Source organism: Haliotis rubra, unplaced genomic scaffold (assembly GCF_003918875.1).
Source record: "Haliotis rubra isolate DU_JTF1 unplaced genomic scaffold, ASM391887v1 Scf785, whole genome shotgun sequence".
In the NCBI taxonomy this organism is placed as follows: domain Eukaryota; kingdom Metazoa; phylum Mollusca; class Gastropoda; order Lepetellida; family Haliotidae; genus Haliotis; species Haliotis rubra.
This window is the reverse complement of record NW_025767507.1, coordinates 35,513-63,206: the sequence shown is the minus strand read 5'-3', so window position 1 is coordinate 63,206 and position 27,694 is coordinate 35,513. Positions and strand designations below refer to the sequence as shown.

The 27,694-nt window shown below is 40.3% G+C and overlaps 1 protein-coding gene across 1 annotated transcript in view; it reads left to right on the top strand.

The window, feature by feature from the left end:
• Positions 1-27,694, top strand: part of LOC124261031 — a 58,025-nt gene that overhangs the window by 20,905 nt on the left and 9,426 nt on the right. The gene's annotated exons all lie outside the window — the stretch shown is intronic.

Below are 27,694 nucleotides of genomic sequence, written 5' to 3'. Positions count from 1 at the left end.
GGACGTACACAGAGTCGACCCGGGAACACGTCTGCAGGACTGGTTGAAAGCTCTTCACGGGAAATTTAAAGGGGAGTCGACGCTGTTCATACTGGGCGACTGCAGCGCTAATCGCGAGATAACAAAAAAGAGAGACATGCTATCGTACCTGGCCTTCTCCGGCTGGCACGCAAATCACAGCGTCTGGGTGCTAACGCAGAAGTTCAACTCGGTGTTGAAAGACCTCAGGGAGCAGACGCGATGGGTGGCCTTATTTCACTGCAAGGATAGGGATTCGTTCGAGGAGTGTTTGAGAGAGAACGATGTGATGAGCAAATTAGAACGGGAACGGGTGAAGAAACAGCTCGCTGAAACTAAACCCGCTAAGCTCGTGCTCAAGACCGACCAACCCGTGGCTTATAGGGTGTTTTAGCTTAGCAAAGCTTAGCAAATGCTTAGCAAATGCTTAGCAAAAAGCTTAGCAATGCTTAGTAAATGCTTAGCGTTTAGCACTTATCAGTTAGAGTTATAGTTATGGTTGTTTTTGAAGTGTTCGTCGTGTGCAACTTAACCTTCATTTCTCTGTGTTTCACCTATACCGTATATTATATTGTTAAAACTAAAACTTACTTGTTACACTATAAGATGGAGTGTGATGAATTGCTAGAACAACTGTTGGTGCCAGTGGGCGATGATAAGAGTGATGACAAGCGAGAGAGACTGGTGGCGCTATTGTTGGTGGCAAAGCCAAACATTACTTTGGAGACTACACTCCCGATAAAATTCACAAAATGTCAACCGAAGAAATCGATAAGCTGTACGCGAGATACGAGGCTAGACTCCGGGCCGAGATGACGAAGACTATAGGATCAGCTATGACCCAGATATACACTGGTATTGCGTCATACTTCCTTCCCATCCCCCAGGAACGCCGACTTTACCTGTGGGAAGACCTTGAGAAAGACCCTTTTATTGAACACGCCTTGAGCTCTATCAGCTGCGTGCTGTACCACAAATACGGTATGTTGTTAGCCCCGGTGACGGCGGCGATTATCACGGCAAAGCATTGCCAATTTAAGGAGGGGAAAAATAATAATAATAGTATAGATGGATACTGCACAGGAGGAGACTCCACCCCAAACCCCCAGGGAGGAGACCACCACTTTGGGGGAGACCCCCACGTTGGGGAAACCCCAACTGGAGGTGAACCCTCCGGAGGTGAACACTCCTACAGTCACCAGGCAGAAGAACCCTAAGAGAGTAGCTGCCGGTAAAAAACGGTGGTGTAACCAACATAAAATTATCACGTGGAACCCGGCTCCACTCTTGTTGATTGTAGGCGCAACTGCTGCCGTGGCTATCTCATGGTTATATACACGGCCCAGGGATCCCGGGGAGAAACCCCCGCAGTTAGAGGTCAATCCACATATCATGCTATAAAATATATATTTTTATATCATATACATAATGTCTGAGGGGAAAACGTTCGTCAACGACGCATACCACGTCACCGTGGTCGCCAGTCTAGCCGTAGGGCACGCTCGGTTGACCAAAATGGTGCTTAGACAACCGACTATCAAGCTAAATTTCAACCTGCAGGATATGGGTATGCTCATAATGAACCTTGGTATGGCGATGGCCACAAAGGACATCCTAGTAAAACAAGGGATACTACCTGAAAATATTATGAAGTAAATATAGGATGGCTACAATCGCCATGATGGTCAGTGGGGCGTTAGTAAATGCCCTAGCATTTTCCAGGAGTAATTTCCTCTTCTCGAAACTACGAGAGTCACACGCGGCTGAGATACAAGCAGAGAGGAAGCGACACGACCTTGCTCTTGAGAAATTACAGGCGGCACAATCCGAGTACGCGAAAAAACGTGTTCAGAGGATCGATTACATTAACGAACAACTCAGGCGTGAGAACCATGCCGTTCAAACATTCCACGATGTCGACGACGCAGCGAGAGAATACTACCTACTAACAGGTAAACAGCTGGAACCACTCAATAAACCCACACTCGCTCAGTACTACACACCATCCAAGAAGCAAATGGACCGTGAACTGGTCTTCATAGCGCTGGGTATAGCAGCGACTGCGTTGGTTGCAAAACAATTAGACTAAGTACTCATATAAGTATGCTAAAGATGAGACCTGCTCCATACCGATGCGAATACATACTTATGGGGAAGAAAGAAGCCTGTGGTAGGAGATGCAGGACTGAGGGGTACTGTTGTTTCCACATGGGAAGCCCTAACTACACGTGTTCTGTGTGTGGTATAGGGGTGAAAGGGCACTACTGCCTATGCAAAGCTCACGGGGCGAACGTAGTCAGACATCATCTCATCTACGAGAATAAAAAGGCCTACATAAAATAACGTAGGCGCCTCCTCAATTAGAGACTGTGAACACCTAGGTATAACTATGTTTGTGGAAATTGAGCCCAGGGAAAGTTGCCTGAGAAGCTGGCAGATGGATGTGGGGGAAAGTATAGATATCAGTGTCCTCAAACCCATGATTGTTAGTGAACTATATAAGGGGTGCTCGTTTACAATCATGGTGAAAGTAGGGTTTGATTTGCCATGGGCTGGGCACACTTGGAATTACTTTGATGGGGGGCGAGTAGATGTGCATGGGGAGATAGATATACTTGTTGACAACTCGTTGCAAGTAATACAAAACACTCTACTATGCTGCGTATGTTCCGGGTGGGTCGAGGGAATAATCGATAAGGTGTATCTAGATATTTACTAAAGCGCCTCACTATATTTTTCATCAAGGTTGTAGGAGTTACCTCCCTTGCCGGCGTCCCAATTAGAGATGGATATACCTAGGTGTGTACGCAACTATGACTACTATTCGTGAGCTCAAGCAGATCGCGAGGCAGAGGGGTGTGATTGGTTACTCTAGGATGAGGAAATCAGCCTTGTTGAGATTACTAGGCCTAGAAGCCCCTCCCACAGTAAAACGGTTAAAAGCCCAAGCAAAAGAGCTTGGGTTCACGGGTTATTCCAACCTGGGGAGAGCCGGGTTAGTCGCATTGTTATCACATGACCCCGTAGCAAAACCTCCCACTGTAAAACAATTAAAAACCGAGGTACGCAATTTGGGGTTAGGTGGATATTCCTGTATGAGGAAACCACAGCTTGTAGAACTATTACGGCAGAATAGAGCTATTGACCTACAGTTCATACCCACTGAGCACGCTGTAGGCAACTATTTGAGAGGCTGGCGCATGCATGTTGATAGGAACATAGACATCACAGATATCAAGCCTCTGATAGCTGATAAAGTCAACCAGGAACTAAACAATCTGGGAAGTATAAAGTTTCAGATCACAGTGAAAATGTCACTCGATAAGAACGTGGGGGCTGGGGTCACTGAGTACGTTCATCCTTACTTCCGAGGTAAACAAGAAGTCGTCACGCATACAGAAACCATAGACGCATCAATCGATACCAGTTTTCAGCAGATACGAGAATACCTAGAACGCTACACACACTTGGGGTCCGGGTGGGTTGTTGATAAAATCGATAATGTCTATCTAGACATAGCTAACTACGTGCCGTTCAGAGGTGGGTCATACCTAGACTTGCCCCCCTACTATAAGAAAAAACAGGCCATGGTCAACGTCAAGAATAGAGGAGACGATTGCCTGAGGTTAGCTATCAGGTCAGCCTTGTTTCCAGCTGACACTAATTCAAACAGGCTTTCTAGCTATCTCCAAGACAATGGGCTCAACTGGGATGGTATAGATGAGCCCACCCCCATATCTCAGATCACTAAAATAGAAAAACAGAACGATATAGCCATAAACGTATTAGGGCACGAAGGTAACACAACAATAGTGCACAGGGTCAGCCCAGTGTTGGGGGAGGAGGGTCGCCACGTTATCAATATATTCATGATCCAACGAGGTGAAAAGTATCACTACACCTGGATAAAACATCTCAGCAGGCTATTGCACGACCAGTCGAAACACGTTTGGAAAAAACACTTTTGTGTACGATGCCTGCACGGTTTCAGCCGAGCTGATTTATTAGAATCCCACCGGGAGGATTGCCAAGGTGTGGGGCAGACGGCCATACGAGTCGACATGCCTAAGGAAGGTGACAATATCCTAAAATTCAACAACCACAAGAACCAAATGTCTGTGCCTTATATCATCTACGCCGACTTTGAAGCCTTGGTCAAACCAGTTGAGGTTGCCGGGGATACCCCCACAGGCGAGAGCTTCACACAGAAAACACAAGAGCATGAGGCTTGTGGGTTTGGATACGTTGTCGTCCGGTGTGATGGGGAAACGAAAGCTCCCGTAGTGTACAGGGGTCCCGACTCGACGCTGAAAAGTTTCTAAAGTGTTTGCAGGAGGAAGAAAAAATTATTAGGAATGCACTGTATACAGTCACTCCCATGCGTATGACCAAAGCCGACCGGCTAGCTCACGCCTGTAGCACTAATTGTCACATGTGTGACTCACCACTTAACGGTGATTCGGTGAGAGATCACTGCCACGTCACCGGTAAGTATAGAGGCGCCGCTCACAGCGCGTGCAACCTCAAGCTTAGAATCAACCCCAAGACAATAACCATCCCCGTGGTCTTTCACAACTTGAGAGGGTACGACTCTCACTTGATCATGCAGGCCATCGCGAGGGTTGACGGCAACCTGACGTGCATCCCCAACAACATGGAGAGATACATCTCCTTCAGCTTGAATGGCCTGAGGTTCATCGACTCGGTTCAGTTCCTCCTGTCGTCACTCGACAGTCTTGTCAAGGCCAACGATACCTTCCTCATCACCGATCGATACACCGATGCCGAGACTAGACCCCTGCTGATGAGGAAGGGTGTGTACCCCTATGAGTACATGGATGGCTGGGCCAAGTTCGCCGAGACCCGACTACCCCCCCATCAGAGAATTTTGCAGCAACCTGACCGACTCGGCAATATCCCAAGATGATTACTCACACGCTATTAATGTATGGAATAAACTGGGCTGTAAGAATCTGGGTGACTATCACGACCTGTACTTGAGGAAAGATGTACTGCTGTTAGCCGACGTGTTTGCTCACAGATTACAACATGCACCTATTCATTGAGAAAGGCTTGCGAGGTGGGATTTCCATGGCAACCAAACGATACGTGAAAGCAAATAATCAATACGTGAAGGGCTACGACCCGAGCAAGCAAACCAATCATATTCTCTACCTTGACGCCAAGAACCTGTACGGCTGGGCCATGAGCCAGTATCTACCCACAGGGGGATTCGAATGGGCATCGCACGAGGTCGATGTTATGAGCATCGCGGACGATTCGAACAAAGGTTATATCCTCAAGGTTGACTTTGAATACCCCAAGGCATTACACACATCACACAACAGCTACCCCCTGGCCCCCGAACGTATGAGGGTTAACCCAGACTGGATGTCTGAGTACCAACATAACTTGTTAGGTGGGCAGGTGACAGACGTTGAAAAACTCGTGCCCAACATCGTTCACTATCGCAACCTACAGCTGTACCTATCGTTGGGTATGAGGCTGACCAAAATACACAGGGTGCTCGTGTTCAACCAGAGCCCCTGGATGGAGCCCTACATCAGAATGAACACAGACCTCCGAAAGCTTGCCACCAGTGACTTTGAGAAAAACCTCTACAAGCTCATGAACAACTCGGTGTTTGGTAAGACTATGGAGAACCTGAGGAAACGCGTGACCGTGAAGCTGGTTCGGTCGAATGAGGAAGACAAGCTCAGGAGACTGATAGCCAGCCCGGGCATTCAACCGTAGCAAGATATTCACCGACCACCTGGTTGCCCTACACATGAAGAAAAGTCACATAAAATTCAACCGGCCTGTTTACGTGGGGATGAGCATCCTCGATTTATCCAAACACCTGATGTACGACTTTTACTACAACGAGCTGAAAAAACAGTACGACGACAGCTGTGAAGTGCTGTACACTGACACGGATTCCCTGCTGATGGAGATTCGAACCGAGGACGTGTACGAGGACATGAAAAAACGCCTCGATTTGTACGACACCAGCGACTACCCCAAGGACCATGCCATACACAGCACGGTAAATAAAAAGGTCCTAGGTAAGATGAAGGACGAGTGTACCGGCGCAAAACCTACAAGTATGCCCTGACTATCGTGGATGTGGCCAGCCGGTATAAGGAAGCGGAGCCTTTATCCGCGAAAGATTCGAATCAGGTGGCTCAAGCCATGGAGCGCATATACAAGCGCAGTCCACTGACGTGGCCAACAGAGCTCCAAGTTGACCCCGGCCGGGGAGTTCATGGGTGTCGTGTCGCACCTGCTGGATAAACACGATACCAAGGTCAGGCGTGGCACGGCCGGAGCCCATCGCAGCCAAGCCATAGTTGAGAGATTCAATAGGACTTTGGCTGAGCGCTTATTCGGGCATCAGTACGCTCAGGAAATAAGTCTAAATAAACCCAACAACGAATGGACCGCGTGGCTACCTCAGGTGGTGTCTGCCATAAACCATGAAATCACCCGTCTCACTGGTAAGAAGCCGGCAGACGCTATCAAACTAAAATCAATAGTGGCAGAGTCGGCTGCACCATTGCGTGGGAAAGAGAAACAGATACCAGATAGGGCCCTAGTGAGGTACCTATACCAGCCGGGGGAACACGAGGGTGATAGCCGTAAGCGAGCCACTGACCCAATATGGTCAGTCAAAACTTACAACATAGATAAAGTGGACATGAAAGCCGACGAGCTGAACTTGTACTACTTGAGAGATGGGCCAGGTAGACGGTTTGTTAGAGAGGAATTATTGATCATACCGTACGGCACACTTCAGCGCGTTTGTAAATGTTATTTTTAAGTTGCAAGGCGTACAGTTTACCGTCTTTTCCTGGGTCATCAAATCCACGAGTGTCCCCGAGGTCGGAGATCGCTAGGTTGGCACATTTTCTTAATCGCGTTCCTGGGCCGTGAGCGCTAGTCATTATCGTATGTGCAGCGTTATGCTGAGGTACCCTATATCAATAGGATGGTTTTTTATATCTAAAATACATATTTTTAATTCCGAGATGGTACCTCGCATTAATTTCTTGTACTGTCGTGAAGACAACGATTCGGTTCTGCCATCATTGTACTTTTCCGTTTTCACCGGTACGGCTCTCAGCAGTGTAGAAGGGCATTCACCTTGAATGTTCTCCGTAGTGCTCAGCTGGTCGAGATGAATGCACAGTTTGCGGTATGGAACTAGGTCAGGTAATCCCATGCCTGTGACGGTGTTTGTCGGGGGTATTTCGCTCGACGGCAACCCGAGTGTTCTCGCCAACGGCTGGCTGAGTCTCAAGACGTTTCTTCCATTGTTGGTTAACACGACCGTGCTGTTCGAGTCGTTAATCTTGAGTTCGACTCTCACGGGTTCGAAGACTTCATCGCTGAGCGAGCATACACTGTAGTAGCCGTCCGTTATTTGGTTCCGTTTACGTTGTTGCTGTTGTTGATGTTGGTCCATCCCGGTAGGTAGGTGATATCGCAGAATTCGACTTCGAGTTGGCCTGATGTGTTATCGATCGCGTGCATCAGTTGAATGGACTCACCGCTCGTTATTCCTGGAAGTGTTATGTACATATTAAAGTATATATACCCATTATATAATAATTTTAAAATGTACAAACCGGGAGTGTTTTACCCCAAAACTGGATATAGATTTCACGAACATGAAGACCGTGGTCGATGCGGATGGTTTACATTTCAGAGCACAGTTTATTGATGTGTATAAAAATTACAGGGTTTCAGTGGCGAATGTGAAAACGGTGCACGCTTGGTTTAACAACACAATGCAGTTCTCTGCTTACGAAGCTCAGAAACAGTTCATGGCTAACGTCGAGAATGCTATTAATGCTCCAGTTGATCTACCGAGTGCCATCCAACGCTACCAAAACGTGTTGGAATACGCCCGGTTGAAAGTCGACTACGTGTGTGGGATTGTATATGGCTCCGAGCGACATGCAACTGAGAATCCATAAAGTGGTGGGCTACAACGAAATCGTCATCGCCACCACCGATCAAAAGTTGGGTATCAACCCGGGTATCAACGTCTTTTATCCATCACGCCTACGATGACCGGTGAAATTGGCATAGTGGCATCATCCCCGAAACCTAGGGTTGTTCGGCCACAACCACCACAGCCACTTTCACCATGCGAGGTGGTTGAAAATAAAGAACACCTCGGTAGCAAAACAGCGCTAGTTGTCAGGGGGATTGCGGTTGGCTTGTGCCTCATTTGGTTAAAACGTCCTTAGCCGCGACGTACACCAGACCCGCCACGGCGACGATGGCTGGCCACAGGTTTTGGCTAAGCCACGCGACAGTTTTAGCCAGCGTACTCAGTAGCCACGAGAGGATGCTACCCAGGATCCCGATTTACCCGCATATTTAGCCAGGGCTTCGCCGAGTTTTTTTATTCAATCTCTGATGCCACCGCTTGGTGATGGTGTTGGTGGTGTGCCTCAACCGCCACCCGTCAGCGATAAGACCAGGGTCGATATGATGAAGCCCAATGCCGTAAGAACGCTGGCGATGGTGATGCCTTGCTCTCGGAACAAAATTCGGATACTGTCGGCCAACGTGGTGTCTTCGTTCAGGACTCGATCGATGGTTTCCCACATGCAGCTGATCCGAGCTGTTCTCGATTCGAGGAAGCGGATTCCAATCGGGCCCGTCTCTCGTCTTGCAAGTTGCACAATCGTTTTTCAATGATGGTTTTCAGAGACTCGTCGTCTTGGACCTGCCTGAGTTTTATTTTCTCACAAGCGATGTGCTTGTCGAATTCGTTCAGTTTCCCCTTGTTGTTCACGAGTTCTCCACGAACGGTACGCAAGTCCTTGTCTAGCCCTCGCAGTTCTCGAAACAGGAAATTCAAAACCTGGCAAAGGCTTGTTCCAGTACGTGATCAACAGTTTTTTGATGCTGTCCAATGTTGCTTTAGCACGTTGGGGTACGTCTCCGACATTGTTGAGTGCGGTCCTGAGGTTTTGTAGATCTTGAATGACCTTTGGGGGAAGTTGTTTGGAACGTGCGCCACCGTAATCTCGCATGTTTAATTCGTTGCGAATCAGTTAGCCGCCATGACGACTGGCTAGCGTAGGCAAAGCAAGCGCTTTTCTCGTGTGTTTGCTCATGACATCACAAAAGACATTAAAGGTGAAATACAGAAAGAGACCAAGAAAGTAAACAATATCAAAAACGCAGTGTCCATTCAGCAGGACGAAGTGAACGACTTGCACCAACAGGTTTCACAATTATTTAAGCAAGCACTTTCGGAGCAAGCAGAATTGTTTGAAAATAAACTCACGCTTAAAGAAATCCACGATAGAAAAATCTAACCTGTTGATATTTGGTCTTAAAACTGAACCACAGGAGAACTCTTAGAGTCATCAGAAACTTTCTGGTTAATATGCTTAACTTTTCCGAACAAACGGTGGATAACATTTACTTGAAAGCGGTTTACTGCCTAACACGCAAGCCATTTGAGAATGACCCAACTCCAAATGCACCCCCTCCTTTGCATCATTTCTATACATCCCCGATAGAGATGCTGTCCTTGACTCGGGAAAAACACTGAAAGGTAAAGGGGTATCTGTCCGTACGGAACAGCACTGAAGCTGAAGAAACAGCGAGCAATGTGCTGTACAGGAAATCCCGCGAACTTTACAACAGTGAAAGCTGTTACACCCGTGTGAAACTGGTGTGTGTATCCCACGCGCTGGAGACTGGGGACCCTCGGGAACCACGGTCATCCTGGGTCGCCTACCCAGTAAACCTTGACAAGTATTGGGCAAAAGGAAAAATGTACCTACCTTATGTGATGACCATACATTAAAAGTTTCACCATTCAGTCGCTGCGGAGATTATATATCCAAAAGAAAATTATGTCTTCAGTTGCTCCAGTACCCAGACATGAAATCTTATTAATGTGTTGTCAGTGATACTTCCGGATTAATAGATTTTTCCAGGATAATCCGTGTGCATACTCTTACATGTTGGAATCCACCACGAACAGGTAATACAAAACGTGGGCCCTTGTTGAAACGTAAAAATACCACATCACTACGACCATGTTACGAGCGTAATTAATGTTGCAGAGACACTCCGACGTTCATGTAAATCCTGCGTATCAGAAATTCTTCACGAGACGCTCCAGTAACTGCTCATATTAATCCATGTCCACTATCCGGTGACAACACTTAGTCTGTTCTGTATCCACTGTGACTGGACATTCTAACAAGGAGAAGTGACATTCTGTCAGAACACCTGATATGTTGTGATTGTTATTTAACACTAATCTGGACCCCGTGTAACAAGTCAGTGTGACTTTTTAGCACTAACGATAAGTGAACATTCTGCATATGTTGCAGAGTCTATTCCTTGATTTTTGGGCGGGGGCCTTTTAAGTTGTTATATGTGGTCTGCCATGGACGCCTTATGTTGGTCCGGTATTCAATCTCAGCGTCCGCATTGAAAATCTATTATATAAGAGTTCTCGAGCAGCTTGTGCGAGGCATGGTTATCACTGACTGCAGGCTTTTTCATGGGGTCTACCTGTTGTATATGTCCTGTTATATTATCAAGGTCACATTCAGTTTAAATTCTATAGACCGATCCAGTCCCGGCCGATAAGCCCCGCCCACTTCGTTTTTGACGTTAGGGGGGACAACCACTGACAAATCACAATGGCGTCACCGCCGGCGAAACGTACGTGATCGCGAACGTTGTTGATGAATTCTTGTGATACTTTGGTATCCGTCGTTTGTGAATGTTATTTAAAGAGGTAAGTTATACGTATGTGATTTTGAATATATTTTAGCTGGCAGATTGCAATTGGCGAGTGAAAATGAGTTACATGCCCTGCTGAGCCTGAGACTGTAGGAAGCGTAATTTCTTTCGAATCAATTAATCTATCTGGCAATTAACCTCCGTCACAGATATTAGCAGGGGGAAGGGTAACTGAATTTTGTTGTTTGGGTTTTATAATTTTATAAAAAACGTGAACACAACCACATGTTCATGTTGCAGATCGTTTCGGTATCTATAAATAGATTATCAACACTGCGCGTGGCGCCTTTAGAGTAGTGTCCTGTATTTTCGGTCGTTTACCGGAGGTTTCCAAGTCTGTGGACTGTGTCTGCATTGTGCTGTGTATCGTTACGGTTTACGGCAGTGGGCAACACTTCAACATGTTTTGTAACGAACGATGTCATTGGTTGTTAGTTGAAGCGCGTACGATACTTGTTTTAATAATATAAACCAAGGTGAGTTGAGTCCTCTGAATTCGGTCACCTGTCATATTGAATTCGGTCACTTATCCTGTAATTTCGGTCAGTTGTAGAGTTTTAAAAAAAATATGACAGTAGTTGTTTAATAAACATACAATTCATTAAAACTGTTAGACAACAAAGTTAAATGTACAGCATGTGCTCCAGTTGTAGTTCCAATTGAGAATTGACATGAGAATATCGATTATGTAATTTTCATGACGATTTATTATGGAAGGTAACTGTTCGTAAAATGTATTGTGATGTAAAAACCTTATACCACCAAGGTTACTACAAACATTTTTCTTGTTTATTATGATAATCCCGCTACACTTCTAAAATGCTGCATGCAGATTTCACACCCAGATAGTCAAATAATTCCATCACGTCATGCATAAGTACAATATTGACTCTACTTTTTCAGATTCAACACATTCGTAGTCTATTACAGATTGAACACAACGAAATAAAAAGAGTGTACTGTGAACAGATATGTTTACTACACTCTTAATTCAAAAATCACATTTAATATCAAGCTAAATGGGTTGTCCAACGTACGTAGCAAAAACACCTTAAAAAACAACCAAAAGACAGGAATAACTCAAGAATGAAAACAAATCCATTCCTCTCGCACGTCAATGGACGGAGAAAAACATGAGGACAATGTTGTCAGCTAAGTTGTCAAATTACCGTATTTGCTAACATACTGGAGCCGAGGAGCTCCTTTGCTTCCCTTTACCCTTTCCCTTCCCTTTACCCTTTCCCCCCTGCAGACTCCCTGTTAATCAGTGATTTCCTTTGTCTTTTCTCCAAACGTTCTTGTTTTGCCCTCTCTCTCTTTTCTCTGGTCAGTCGTCAGTGAAGACAAACTAGACGGATCAGTCGTCAGTGAAGACAAACTAGACTGGTCAGTCGTCAGTGAAGACAAACTAGACGGATCAGTCGTCAGTGAAGACAAACTAAACGGATCAGTCGTTGTACTGGGTAGACGAGACTGGTCAGTCGTCAATGGCAAGGCAACTGCAGATGAGGATACAGAGGGAGAGAGACAGGACTGCTCAGTTGTCGGTGTTGACAGACGGGACTGATCATTGGACAGACCACATGGCACCAAGCTCATCATCAACCCAAGCTTTCTCCTGAAAAGCCCAGATAGCGCCCTGTGGTCCATCAGCAGTATTGAATGACAATAAACATCTGGGGGTTTTGCCTTTAACAATAAACATTGGTGGCATTTTATCGCCATCAGCGTTAATGCACGCTACTACCGTGACATTGTCCCGAGCCATGCTAACCCTGCTCCGGACACTCCTACAACCTTTACCTGCGACTACACTAACAGGTGTGTGTTCCAGATGGAATCCACTCTCATCCATGTTCCATATTTTTGCTGGAGCATGGATAAGAGCTTCATCGGTTAAAATATCACCCAAACTTGAGAAGTATTCTTGTATGTCTCCTTTAATCATGCTAGAGGATCTGGATGTTGACAGTTTTTGAGGCTTCCTCAGAGATAAGTCCGGGTGCCTGCGCATAAAGCCATAGTACCAGTTTTACTGGCTGTACCGTGTCTAAATGGCGTTTTAATGTTCAACTTGTTTCCAAGTTTTCCGGCTTTCGCCAACACTTGAGCCCTTGTTAAACCAAAGCCCTCATCGGCTGCCACTTTAATCTTAGCGGCAAACTGGTTCTCAGTATTGGCATCGAAAACAGGTTTGGCGCCCGCCTTCGTACCGTCCTTAACTTTACCTGTTGCATGATCTGAAATTGTCGATCTTGGTATACCATAGATTTCAGCTGCTTTACGCAGGGACAAATTCGACTGCGAACTTTTTCCGCCGTTTCTCCGATTTTAGTGATGTCATACTTCTTGTACTTAGTCGCAGAGGGCATCCTAAAATAAATGAAAAGAAAAACTGACGACTTGAGAATTGAACTTTAATTGGATACATTTCAAAATTGAATATATTCCATCATTTCACGCATTAAGGCAATTTCAGGTTGAAGTCGGCATTCTTCATTCTCCTCAAGTCTCTTGAGCACCCATTTTGCCATTACCAGCACTGGCACTGGGGACATGGAAACATTTGCAGCACCAAAAACTTCCAAAGTAACCATCCTGGTCAGATCCCCGCAGACAGGGTTGTCAAATAGATTTATAATAAGTTCTACAAGTTGAACTTGAACACTATCGAATTGAACACATTATCCTGAATAAACCATTTTCCATTAAGGTTTCTGGCAGTCAACGATGTCACAATATTGGTGTTCATGCCTGAAACATTAGAAGCAATGCATTTTTTAAATTCTGCTTATGTTAAGCCCCAAAATCAGTAGTTGATTTGCACACGCTTACATAATAGACTCCAAATTAACGCAATCGACTTTATGGCTCCATACTGTCACATATTCTTTTGGAATAGGAATCTTTTTTGTCTTATGTTCTATGTATAGTTTGTACATAAATTTTGTATTTCATATAATAAAGTGTTATAATATGTTAGTTTTCTTTTCCAAATGTTTGATAAAAAGTTTGTTCAAATCATTATATAATGTACAGGTAAACAAAATCTGTGTGGCTCAGTAATCATGAAATACAATTAAAAAATTATTTTAAAATGAAATTTCAACATTTGCAAATCTTTAAATCTATAATCGGCGTTGGTGCTTTTAAATGTTCCAATTTCACCCAGTCCCAGTTTAAGGCAACGGTATATTATACCTCAAGCAATGTTTTCATTACATAATTATGTTTTTTTAAGTCAAAAGCTAAATTACAAAAAAAAGAATAAAAGATTGACCGATTTTATAGGACTTAAGCTAAATTGTCCTTTAATTTCGGTCGTTTATATTTTCATATTTTTTAAACCAACTGTTCACATTTATTTTGAATGAAACTTATAAAACCAATTCGCCAAATCTTTTCACACCTAGAATGTGCACATAAATTGATGACGTGGAACACCTCACCTGTCAAGAATATCATCAATGTTGCTATCTTTGAGAAGTGCGTGACAGTCGATGTCTTTGAAATATGCCGCCAGGAACGCAAAGATCGATGACGTAACGTTGCCGACGTATTGCGCATAAAGTAGTGACGCAATACCTGGAAGTAAGTGAAAAGGTGTTTCCGGAGAAGTCACATGGTTGCCATATACAGAAAACAACAACACGGCTATCACGGGTTTTGAAATAATTTATTGGAAACAAAGTGACCGAAAATATGGTCACGACCGGTGATTCAGGACACTACTCTACTTAGTTATCCGTTGGCGTTGTTCAAATTTAGTTCAATAATCTGAAAACATGGGTTTCTATCTTTTAATAAGAGAATGGTAAATAAAAAGCAGAAAATATTTCCCGTCTACTACTTCGTGCATCTTATTTGTCTGTATATGATTAATGTAAACAAATCAATCACAGCATAACCTATTTGATCTTATTTGGAAATCTGGAAAAGGTACATTGGGCTCGTGAACAGTATGTTACCATGGACGTATCTGGACATACCCAGAAGCAAATATTCAACAGCTGATCTGCAGCAACTCTCAGTAAAGTTTCCCTCTTCAAAATTTGTACACCATGATAAATGACACTGAATATAAGGAAATCTTTTTTTTAATCATCATTTCCATTCTATTTTTCTATATGTACTTTCTTGCGGAATCCTAATTTACATACAAACTTCCACAATACTGGACTTCATGAACTGCCAGTGTTTATGTACAGGTATGTCACAGCATTAGAACACAAAGAAGATCCAACATACAGTCTGCACCTATACACTGACCCACCTTCCAGAAATAGGAAACATGTAATGCAAAATCTTTGAACAGAGGATCCAGAGTTATCCGAACAATTAACTAGCATTGAAATAGAATGTTACACAAAATACAAATGTAGATCTATTGTTTTTTCATCAGAGATGTTTTACTCCTAACTACTAGTGTAAATAAGGTGCAAAGAATATATCCTATGTTCGAAGCTTTTTGTCAGTACAATTACATATTGACATTATTGCTTCTTAAACAATGATAATCTTTGTTTTATTAGATCTGAGACCATATCCCTACAGGACATAACACTGATTTTGATTTATTTCCTTTTCTGAGATACTTACTGGTGTCATAAAAATTATAGTAAAGTTGGTTCAAAATTTGGTAACGGTCATAAAGGTTTAGGAAGCCACACATGAAAATGGCCTGAAGCGTTCACCTCCTACAAACCAGTGTGCAATTTAATATGAAGCTCATTTTCCACATAACCATCAACAAACCTTGAACAATTTGTCCAAATCCATCATCTTAATAAACACTAGCTTTGGCTCAGTCTTCAAATATTAGTAACCACCTAAAACACTGAGGATTTATCAGAAGAATTAATCAAATATGGGTTAAATATATATGTTTCAATATTTATTCCGTTACATGAAAAGTCAACTGAGACTTATGTAAGTTATTTTGTTCCAGGGCCTAGATTTTCGAAGCTCTCTTAACGCTAAGATAGTCGTACATTAACATTAACTTACGACTATCTTAGCGCTAAGAGAGTTTCGAAAATCTAGACCCAGGACTGGATAATGCCTGACCAGGGTTTGACCAAAACGTAGCCTTTGCTTTTTCAAATTCTCTGGATGTTGAAATAACTTTAATGAGTTATAATACTAGCAATCACTTATATTAGTAAATATAGTATTTAAAAAAACATCTAAAAGCAGGAGCCACATAAACTAAGTTAATACCAAGTGATTGTCCTGCCATGATATGTATGGTGTTTGTTTGCCCAGTTCTGCCTTAAAATCATAAGAATCTGATATGTCAATCAATTAAATAATTATTTATTATTGATTAGATTATTATTTATTTTATTACCCTTCCCCTTTTACTGAAAAAAACAAGATTCTTAGAACATACTGTTTGGAATAATATTACATGTTGTTTAAAGGCTAGGTTGCACCTGAATTATTCTGCTATGGTTAGTTTTATTTGTGTGTCAGTATAAAGAGCTTGTCATTTTTATCATGTACATTGGTATTATGAAATACCATGCAGACAGTCTTATTATGTTGTAACTGTTTTGGTTTTAGAGACTAATAGTGTATATTTAGTGTGGTCATGACTACAATTTGTTTGGTTTTCCCTGATGTAATCATAATATTTGGCAGAACTGTTTCTAGTCAGGAAATGTGCAGCAGTATTTTGCATTTTGTGTACTAGTTTGGAATAATATCTTTATTTGACCAGTAGTTAAGTTCTCTGACTGTAGATACATCGTAGTAGTGGCTTAAATCGTTGACATTTGATACAATAGATGCTCCCTGGCTGTTAAAAGTTTACTGTGAGCGAGCGCATGAGTGACCCACGATGGTCAAAAAGGAGTTTGTTGAGAGCAAATATATATTGAATGTTGAAGTTTCAGAGACGGTCGAGATGCACTCTTCAGGTACAAATGTCACTCTTATAATATATCCATGTTTGTGGCGGTGTATTATACTATTTTCAGAGTATTTTTGCAATTACAGGAATGTTCAATTATTTGGTCACGTGCAAAACTGTATCCTATTTTCGTGGTAATGGTGCTCTCTGATACATTGTGTTTTGTAACTATATAGCAGATTTCTGTTATAATGTCAGGATTTTAGAGTCAGTTTGTAGTTTTAGAATCAATATTAAGTCAACATGTTCTGTGTTAATTCATGGAATTTACTATCTGTAGTTTTGCTAGACTTTTTCAAAGTTTCGTGAAACTTGGGAGCAGTCATTGTATGACAGTGTCATGTATTGTGAACTTATTGCTGTAGTTTCATTATAATGGGATATTCACAAATGTTGTTTCATGATAATAAGTGCTAAATATCAGTTGCTACATTGTATCATTCTGTTATTTCAGAACCTGGAAGTAATCATCCTTGTTAGAGGAATATCTTGACCAGTGTTTATGGTTCTTTCTATATGATTCCTACCACATACCTTGCTATCATTTCCAGTCAATTAATCAAAATTACAGTGGTAATATTACTCTTAAATGTACCAATATATGTGAATAATTTATGTGGTAACAAAACATGGAGGAGGGTAATTCAATTCAAAGTCCCATGCATCTCTTTATAAAAATTCTGAAATATTTAAAGCATGATTTTATATGAATTAATTTTGATACTTGGATATTGCATGATAGGCAACTGCTGACACTGACAATATTTCCGTTTGAATAAAAAATATTAAAAAATATATTGCTCTGTTAACAAGATACTGTAGGCCTTCAGATTGTGCTTATGAAATTAAAAACATCCTAAAATGTGACAAATTGAAGAATATCTAAGAGCGAAGGGGGGACAATATCCGCCACATTGTTCTTTCATGTAACAAGGTTTGCTATTTCGGTTGACCCTAACCGAAATCAGATCGCTGTCAGATTTGTTTACATTGTGTCACGGCTTTCTTGCCTCTCTCATTTGAGCTTTATGGCGTACCAACTCAATGCCTAGTAGTAACTAAAAACGTTAAGCAAAAACCATTTTGTAGTTACAAGAATTGTCCGTGTTTATAACACTTGCAAAGTCTTAAACTGCTATTTGTTGTCATCAATTGGTAATGCTTTTGAACATGTGCAAAAGTGTGCAAATTCTCATCAGCAGGCAGACGTAAGTTTCCTGAACGATGGTGCAAACATTTAACTGATCTTTAGACCTATCGCGTTTCTTGATCCACCTCCATTTGTGTTGTCTTGACAGTAATGGTTTTGTTAAAGGAACACATCAAATCGCAGCAACATGTAATAAATATAGCGAGTGTAAATGGCATAATTCGAAGGAAATACGTCTGACAAATCCACACAGCGCCCCCGGCCTGCTGATTGGCCAAATTTGACGCATGCGCCAGTTTTGATTGACAGACTGGATCGGTCTATTGAATTATGCACCTAAACATTGCTAAGGCCACCCGCAAGTATTCCTTGTATCTTTCACAAGCTTTTAGTACTCTAATCACTGTGACTGGACATTCTAACAGTGAAAAGTGACATTCTGTCAGAACACCTGACATGTTGTGATTGTTATTTGACACTAATTTGGACCTTGTCCAATGTGACAATTTTGACATTCTGTCACAAGTGACAAATGAACATTGCACTTTTGTTGGTTTCCTTACAGAAACTATTCCTTGTTTTGGGGGGCAGATAGATTCTACAGTTATTTCGTGATCTGCCTTGACTTTCTAGCACTAGTGACAAATGAACATTGTTCTTTCAGGTTTTCTTTACAGAACCTATTTCTTGACTTTGGGCAGGTAGATTTTACAGTTATTTCGTGAACATGGACACGTTATGTTGGTCTAATATCCAATCTCAGTATCCATGTTGAAACGAAACAACTGTTATATAAGAGTTCACGTGTAGTTCATGCAAGGCTTGGTTATCACTGCATGCATGCTTTTTGGTAAGGCCTGCCTGCCGTCCTGTTATATTATCAAAGTCACATTCAGTTTTTTTAATTCAATTGATTTATGCACCTAAACATTGCATAGGCAATGCGCACGTATTCCGTATATATTTCACAAGATTTTAGTAATCTAATCGCTGTGACTGGACATTCTAACAGTGAGAAGTGACATTCTGTCAGAACACCTGACATGTTATGATTGTTTTTTTTTAAACTAATCGGGAACATATTCCATGTTTTAGCAGGGAGTGGTTTTTTCACTGATTATCTCTTTATCTGCCGTGTATACCTTATGTTGGTCTAATATCCAATCCCAGTATCCCCGTTGAAACAATGTTATATAAGAGTTTACAAGTAGCCCATGCAAACCATGGTTATCACTGCCTGCACACTTTTTGGGAAGGCCGTGCTATTAGGCGTAATTTGTTATATTATTTCTTCCAAAAAGCCACTTTCAGCGTAAATTAAATTGATTTATGCGCTTAAATATTGCAAGGCAATCTGCAAGACTCTTCTTCCATAAGTCCTTAGTAATCTACTAATGATGTTTACTTTGAACTTTGCTGCGGGTACGGGTTGACCACCCAAATTATAGCTTCCGATGAAGCATGTTTTATTTTTGTTTGTTTGTTATTTTCAATTATAATTCCACACTGTCTTGCTACGTGTTGTGAAAAATACACAAATTCTGGAAGTCATCAAAATGTTAGCATCTCAAACTATACCAGCTTATTCATATCTTATCTATTGCGAATCATGAATAATAAATTTTGGGTTCCGAAAGAGTTAAAATTATTTTCATGAATTGTAGAGGCATGGGCGATAGCCATAACAGAAAACAAGTATTTGGTTTTCTAAAAAGGAAAAAAAGCGCCCATATATTGTTTACAAGATGTTCATTTCACGAAACAAAAAGAGCAGTTTATCAAACAGCAATGGGGTTATTCGGAATGTTACTTTAACTCATTCAAATCAAACGCGAGGGGAACGGCAATTTTCAACAACAATTTTGAATTTAGTGTTAGTAAAGAATATCCTGATGCAGAATGTGGAAACTTTAAGGCCCTTGATATTGAATTGAAAGTATGGCATATCTGCTTATAAACTTATATGGCCCAAATGAAGATACGCCTGAATTTTATGATCAAATTGTCAAAATTCTAAATGAATCTGACTCGGAATTCTTTATTCTTTGTGGAGACTGATCAAGTATAGGATTCAAAGCACAGTTCCAATTTAATTATAAAAATGTAAATAACCCTAAAACCAGAGCAAACGATATTATAGAGTTATATGATTTGAAAGACCCTTGGAGATTACATAACCCAACTGAAAGGAGATATACCTGGCGTCAGCCTACCACTTTAAAACAATCACGTCTTGATTATTTCCTTATTTCTCATAATCTCCTTTCTTCTGTAGAATATACCAACATAGATCCAGGCTTCCGAAACAACACACCATTCTCTTGTGGACTTAAGTTTGCACTTAAATGAGATCAAACGAGGTAGGGTCATTGGAAGTTTAGCAATGCTTTATTAAATGATCCTGAACATGTAAAACTAGTAAAAAATACAATACATTAAACTTGTGAGGAATACAACAACCCTGAAGGTTTTGGAGTTTCGGATCAACTTTTATGGGAAATGATATTATGTATGGTTAGGGGTAAAACCATATAATACTATATTCTTGTAGTAAAAAAAGACGGAGAAAAAAATGAAAAGAAATTAACTGAAAAACTCGCAATTTTGACAATTGAGTTAGATGAATCGACAAATACTGAAGAATAAGAAAGGATACTGCATCAAATAAATAAAATAAACTCTGAATTCGAAGAAATTAGCGAAATTAAAGCAAAAGGTAGTTTTATTAGGGCAAAGGCTAAATGGATAGAAATAGGTGAAAAGCCAACAATTTTTTTCTTAAATTTGGAGTCAAGAATTTTTTGAATAAATCTATTACTGAACTTGAAACAAAATCTGGAGAAATTATCTCAAATATTTCAGACATTTTAAATGTGACTAAAACTTTTTATCAAAATCTCTACTGTGAAAAAGAAATTTCTCAAACAGATTTCGAAGATATATTTCCGAATAGCCACAAGAAAGTTAGTGATGAATCTACTTTGTGTCTACGTGCGCTTCACTCATATGGGTACCCCCAATACAATGAAAAGAAATCCTTTAGATTTATTTGGGAACAGGATAAATTAGACCGCTTTAGACAAAATATTCTTTCAGACAATGTACAAGGACTACTTAGTGAGTCTCTGGATTCAGCATTTACTGATATCGATAGAAGTGTTGATTTGATAACTGAAGCTCTTTGCATAGCTGCTAGCGACATGAAAAAAATAAATCACACCAGTAGACAATATGAAAATCCATGGCACGATACTGAATGCAGGAAACTTAAAAAGAAAGATGTAGATATTTAAACAGATTTAGGAAATCGAAAGACGCAGAACACTTTAGAAAAATATCACAGCAGTAGGAATGCATACCATGCACTTTGTAGACAAAAGCGAAACGAATATTTTAAGGTAAAACAACAAAAATTAGAGAATTGTATAAATGATTCAAAAACATTCTGGTCTATGCTGAAACAAATAAACGGACAAGCGTATTCAGCAAATAATATACAAATTGAAGATTGGTACAATTATTTCAGTGACCTGTTCTCCCACTCGGATAATGACAGTGCATTACATGACCAGTCTGACACAGAAGTGAACAATTCTGATTGTTCTGATTTTAGTCCAAGCTTCAGTAGAAGGTATTCTTGACTCACCAATTACTAAGGAGGAAATACTTCATAGTATCACAAACTTAAAAGCTAATAAATCTTCTGGTATAGACTCTACCATCTCTGAATTTTTAAACACTCTACAGATTTACTATTGCCACTCTTAGAATTGATATTTAATATCATCTTGGAAAGGGATACTTCCCAAAATCCTGGTCCACTGGCATAATAGTTCCTATATATAAGAACGGAGACGTAAACAACCCTGAAAATTATAGGGGCATAACGTTATTAAGCATATTTAGCAAAATATTTATATCTACCATAAATAAGAGGTTAGTTAAATGGGCAGATACTCTAGACAAGATAACAGAATCACAAGCTGGCTTTAGGAAGGGATACACTACTATTGATAACATATTTGTTTTACATTCTATTATTCAGAAATATCTTAATCAAAAGGGACAAAAATTCTATGCCTTATTTGTAGATTTTTCCAAGGCGTTCGATTCAATAAACAGGAACAAACTATGGAATCTCTTAGACAAGCATGGTGTCAGTCGCAAAATGGGAAAATTACTGCGGAGCATATATGCAAATGTGAAAATTTGTGTAAGGAGTAATAATGAATTATCAGATACATTTCCGCCCAATTAGGAGTCAGACAAGGCTGTATATTAAGCCCTTTTCTATTTACATTTTCATAAATGAACTAGCAACCCAAATCCAAGAAAACTGTTCAAACGGTATCCAATTACATCCAGATATAATGCAAATATTCCTGTTACTATTTGCCGATGACATCATATTGTTTTCCAGCACAATTAAAGGCCTACAAAGAGAAATTATTGAACTAGAGAATTATTGTGATAAATGGAAACTAACTGTAAACCAGGCTAAAACAAAGATAGTTGTTTTTAAAATGGAGGTAAGCTAAGCCAATAATGAAAAATGGTTCTTCAAGGGAAATAGACTGGAAACAACCACTTCAGATAAATACTTAGGCGCAGCATTTTACCAATCATCTTTCATGGGCAGTACACACATCACAGGCAGCTATACAAGCAAAGAAAATATTAATAGGTATAATAAAATATATACATATTTTAGGCTTAATTTGTCTTACAAGTCTTTTTTTCAAAATATTTGACGCCAAAATATACCCAATTTTGTTATATGGTGCAGAAGTATGGGGTTTTAAAACTTTTGATGCCATAGAAAAAGTCAATTTGTATGCATGCAAGAAATTTCTGGGCGTAAAAACAGCCACGTCAACTTGTATGGTCTACGGAGAATGTGGAAGATATCCATTGTACATAGAATCAAATGTAAAAATTATTAGATATTGGTTGAAATTATTAACAATGCCCTCACACAGATTGCCAAGAAAATGTTATGAAATGATGATACTATATGATAGCCATGGGAAACGTAATTGGGTAACAGACATAAAACAGTTATTATCATCTATCGGCTTCGGCAATGCCTGGCATGAACAATTTGTAGAATCTCATTCTCACTTTGTCTGTACAGTTAAACAAAGACTTAAAGATATATTCCTTCAAAATTGGTTAACTAGTCTCTCATTATCTAATAAATGTTTTACTACAAAATGATAAAAGATTCCATATATGCAGAACATTATCTTTCAGTCTTGACCATAAGGAAATATAAATCTTCATTAGCGAGATTCCGCTGTTCACAAGCATGATTTATATGTTGAAACTGGGAGATACCAAGGTATTGAGAAAGAAAGGAGAATCTGCCAAATGTGCAACTTACACGAGGTCGAAGATGAGTTTCACTTTTTATGTGTTTGCCCAGCATACTTAGCGTTAAGAAATAGATATATAAAGAAATATTATTACGTACATCCTGAAATGCATAAGTTTATATCATTGATGAATAATTCCAGTAAAACACATATAGAAAGATTGTCCATATATATCCATAAAGCTTTTATTCTCCGAAAGAATGTTCTACTACCCGCACATGATTAAACAATGTACTACAGGCCTGTGGCCTTTCAGTATGAAATAAAGATTGAATCAGCAGAAGCAATAGAAGGCGAATTTACATACAGTGAAGTTCTTAATGCTTTGAAGCGTATGAAAAATGAAAAAAACCCGGGTCCTGATGGTTTCACTGCAGAATTCTTCAAATTCTTTTGGCGGGATTTTAATAAGTATCTTATAAAATCGCTAACTTATGCTTACAGAAACGGAGCTTTATCAGCCACAAAAGTTCAGGGTATTATCACATGTATTCCAAAAGAAGGCAAACCTAAAATGCTTCTAAAAACTGGAGACCTATTTCATTACTTAATATCGTGTACAAACTTGCCTCTGCAGCTATAGCAGAGAGAATAAAACCGACTTTAACCGCATATATGAGTGAGGAACAAAAAGGTTTCATAAAGGGTAGATATATGGGAGAGGTTACAAGACAAGTGTATGGAATATGTGGATACCTATCAGATTCCAGGCTTGTTCATGCTTATTGATTTCGAAGAGGCTTTCGATTCTTTAGGCTGGCGATTTATTCGAAACGTTTTCGCTTTTTATAATTTCGGCCCTTCCATTCGCAAAATGGCTAAAACTGCTCGATCACAATTCTGAATCTTGTGTATTAGTAAATGGTTTTGCTAGTACATTTTTCAAATAAGTCGAGGCTGTCGCCAAGGAGACCCAATTTCTCCATAAATTTCCATAGTATGTACTGAAATTTTAACCAGATTATTTAAAGGAAATACATTTATCAGACGATTAAAGATTGGTTCTATTGAACATTTATTAACGCAGTTCGCAGATGATACTTCCTTAATGTTAGATGGTACTGAAAGGTGTTTGCAAGCAGTCATGAACACATTAAACTTTTTTGCACGTTTTTCCAGTTTAAAACTGACTGACAGAGTATATGGCCTCTTAAAGGCTCATGTGATAGTGGGTGAGTGAGTTGCGTTTTACGCCGCTTTTAGCAATATTCCAGCAATATCACGGCGGGGGTCACCAGAAATGGGCTTCACTCATTGTACCCATGTGGCGATTCGAACCCAGGTCTTCGGCGTGATGAGCCAATGCTTTAACCACTAGGCTACCCCACCGCCCCTACGGTTTAAAACTTAATATTGATAAGACAAAGTTGATTTGGATTGGTTCCAAAAAACGTAGCCGAATGAAACTATTGAAGAACTGTAGAATAGTTACTGGGTATCAAATTTGACATCGATCTTGAAAATATGGAGACACTATTGAGTTTCACCCTTAGCCACTGCACTAAAAGGAAAGAACCACTTTGAAAGAAAGTGTTTGATGACATAAAATACAAAGAAGAAACATAACAGGGACAAAGTCCATGCTGTTGAGGACTATGGAGATAGTGACGACTCTGAGGTAGAGGGAATATATTCTTTTGGCTATTGACAGCAGAGAACAGATCGCCAGTGTTGAAGAGGAGAAATACAAGAGAATGTTGTTTGCCTGGATGAAAGTTAATGATGAAGATGTGATGATGACTGTGGAGCAACAGTATATCTTCTACCTGAAGCAGTATACTCTGAGGTCTTTAGGAATCCACAGCTGAAAATGTTGGAAGAAACCGCAACAACTTTGGTCATGTACAATAACACAGAGACTGTACCAATAGGTAAGAGACGGGTCAACATTAAAAAGTATAGTGTTGAAATGTTGATTGTAAAAGGTGGCCTAAGACCACTTCTTGGATCAAGAGTTGTTCAACACATGCAGTTGATCACCCTGAACCAGGAGAACATCATGTCCACCATTCCAGCTAGGGAAACAAACACCACTTGTCTAGAATCGTCCAGGATTGAGATGACAGATATGAGAGGTTTGAGCATTACACATATGGAAGAAAGGTGAAAGTTGAGTCGGACTACAAACCGTTAAGAGTCAGTTATGAACAAGAGTTTGCACAGTGCACCCAAATGTCTCCAGAGAATGATGCTCAGGCTTCAAAAGTTTGACTTGCTTATTGTCCACAAGAAAGGTTCTCAAATGTATCTTACAGACACATTTAGTCAAGCACACTTGCCTTGCACAAGGACCACAAGAAGTGTTGAAATGGATGCCATCTTTGAAATGGATGTGAGATCAGCAACAGCAATTGAAACAGAGTCTATTGACATGATACAATATTTTTCTGTCTCGGACATGAGAAGCGATTTAACTGATCATATCAGAAAATGTGAAATCTGCAATAGTGTTACAAAAGATCAGTAGAGAGAACCATTTCTAAGCCATGATTTACCGTCCTAAGCATGGGATAAGATTGCAAGTGATCTATTCGAGTTTAATGAGCATGATTATCTTATTACCGTGGACTACTTCTCCGACTATTTCGAGGTAGACCACATGAGTGGTAACAACGCAACAGAGCTTATTGAGAAATTCAAGGCTCATTGTGCAAGACACGGCATACCAAGCCAGATCATAATGGATAATGGACCTCTTTTTAACTCGGATGCATTCACAAGATTTGCCTCTAGTAATGTATTTCAGCATCAAACCTCTTTTATTGAGATACCGTCAATAAAATTGGCAAGGTTGAGAGTGTGATAAAGTCTGATGAAAAAATCAAAACTTGCTCAGTCAGACCCATACTTTGCATTGCAGGACTGGAGAAATGTACCGATAGAAAGTATAGGTACATCACCAGTACAAAGAATTTTCAACAGGAGAATGAAAACTCACCTACCAAAAGTGTTTTCTCAGACCGAGTACAGCTGATGACATCACTGACAAGCTTGCTGCCAGACAGACAAAACAGGCCAAGTATTACAATAGGTCAGCTCATTCATTGCCCTTGCTGAGAGAAGGTGATGTCGTACGGATCAAACCTTATAACAGAAACCTACAGTGGCAAAAGGCAGTAGTGAATGAACAGGTTGGTGAAAGATCTTACCAAGTGAAAACGGCTGATGGAAGAATCTTGAGGAGGAACAGAAAACACTTGAGACAGTCCAGAGAACCTGCACCTGAGCCAGCTGAAGATGAGAGTCCACCTGTTGACCTTTACCCAAGACACACTGAACCACAGGTGGCACATCATGAAGCACAAGTTGGTCCAGAACAGGGAGAGACGAAGCGTACCTTTGGTACGACATTGTCAAGCAGAAGGTGAAGACCGACCAGTCGTCGATGTTAGAGGACAGAGTGCTGCGAGAACCTCAAGTGGAAGACAAGTTACAGTTTCATCAAGATTCAAAGACTCTTAAGTTTTAAATTTCAAACTGAAGTTGTGTATTCTTCATATTTCCCGGAAGACTCTAAGTGGTAATATTTCAGTTACCAAAAGCTGAAAAGCTGTTCAGTTGTGTTGAGGCAGTCTGTCTTTTCAGAGACTTTTAAGTTAATGTTGTACAACTGCCTTAATGCCTTTTTTCAAATGTTTACTGTAAAGAGCATATCTTTAAGGGGAAGTATGTGACATTACTGATAAACAATTAACAATAAATTCTCCCCACAATGACAATAACGAAGGTTCCCGCCAAGTGACATAACTCAAAATGTAACCATTCAAAGATTAAAGATCCATGCTCAAGTTATCTTGTTCTTATTCAACGAAGAAGTAATGAAACAGTAGCGATGAAAGGAGTTTAGATGGATGTGGCTCAAATTTGTAAGGATCATTGGAAAATGAATGCAACAGCATGTTGTTATGTATCGATTTCCAGTTTGAAACCGAAAATAATTTGGTTTGAAATAACAAACAACAAAGAAGTGTTGTATAATTAACCTTTGTATTCTGATATTTACTAAGTTTTCGAATCCAAACAGAAGAACAAAATAAAGTGGCAATACAAATTCAATGGCAATATAATATAGAAGCAGTGATTATAGAAACAAAGACGGATGACAATGTTCACTTCACTGCAACAATGGTCAAACTTCTAAAGTTAGTCTAGCCTTGGAATCCAAAATTATCTTCTCAGAATTGAACTGAGCTGTACTGAATCTTAACAGCAATGATGTAAGTCAAATACCACACAGTGTTAACACAACCACATGACAATGTGACCTACTCTGCTACTCAAAATGCGTCCTTCTGAGAGGGTACGTAAGTCCCAAAACATTCATGGTAAATTTATTATTACCATCTCTTTAGTCGTAGAATATGTGTCATTTTTAATGTATGGTTAGATTTGACTGAATTGTTAACGGATGAAGGGATGATGTAAATCCAGCTAGGGTCCATGCAGGAA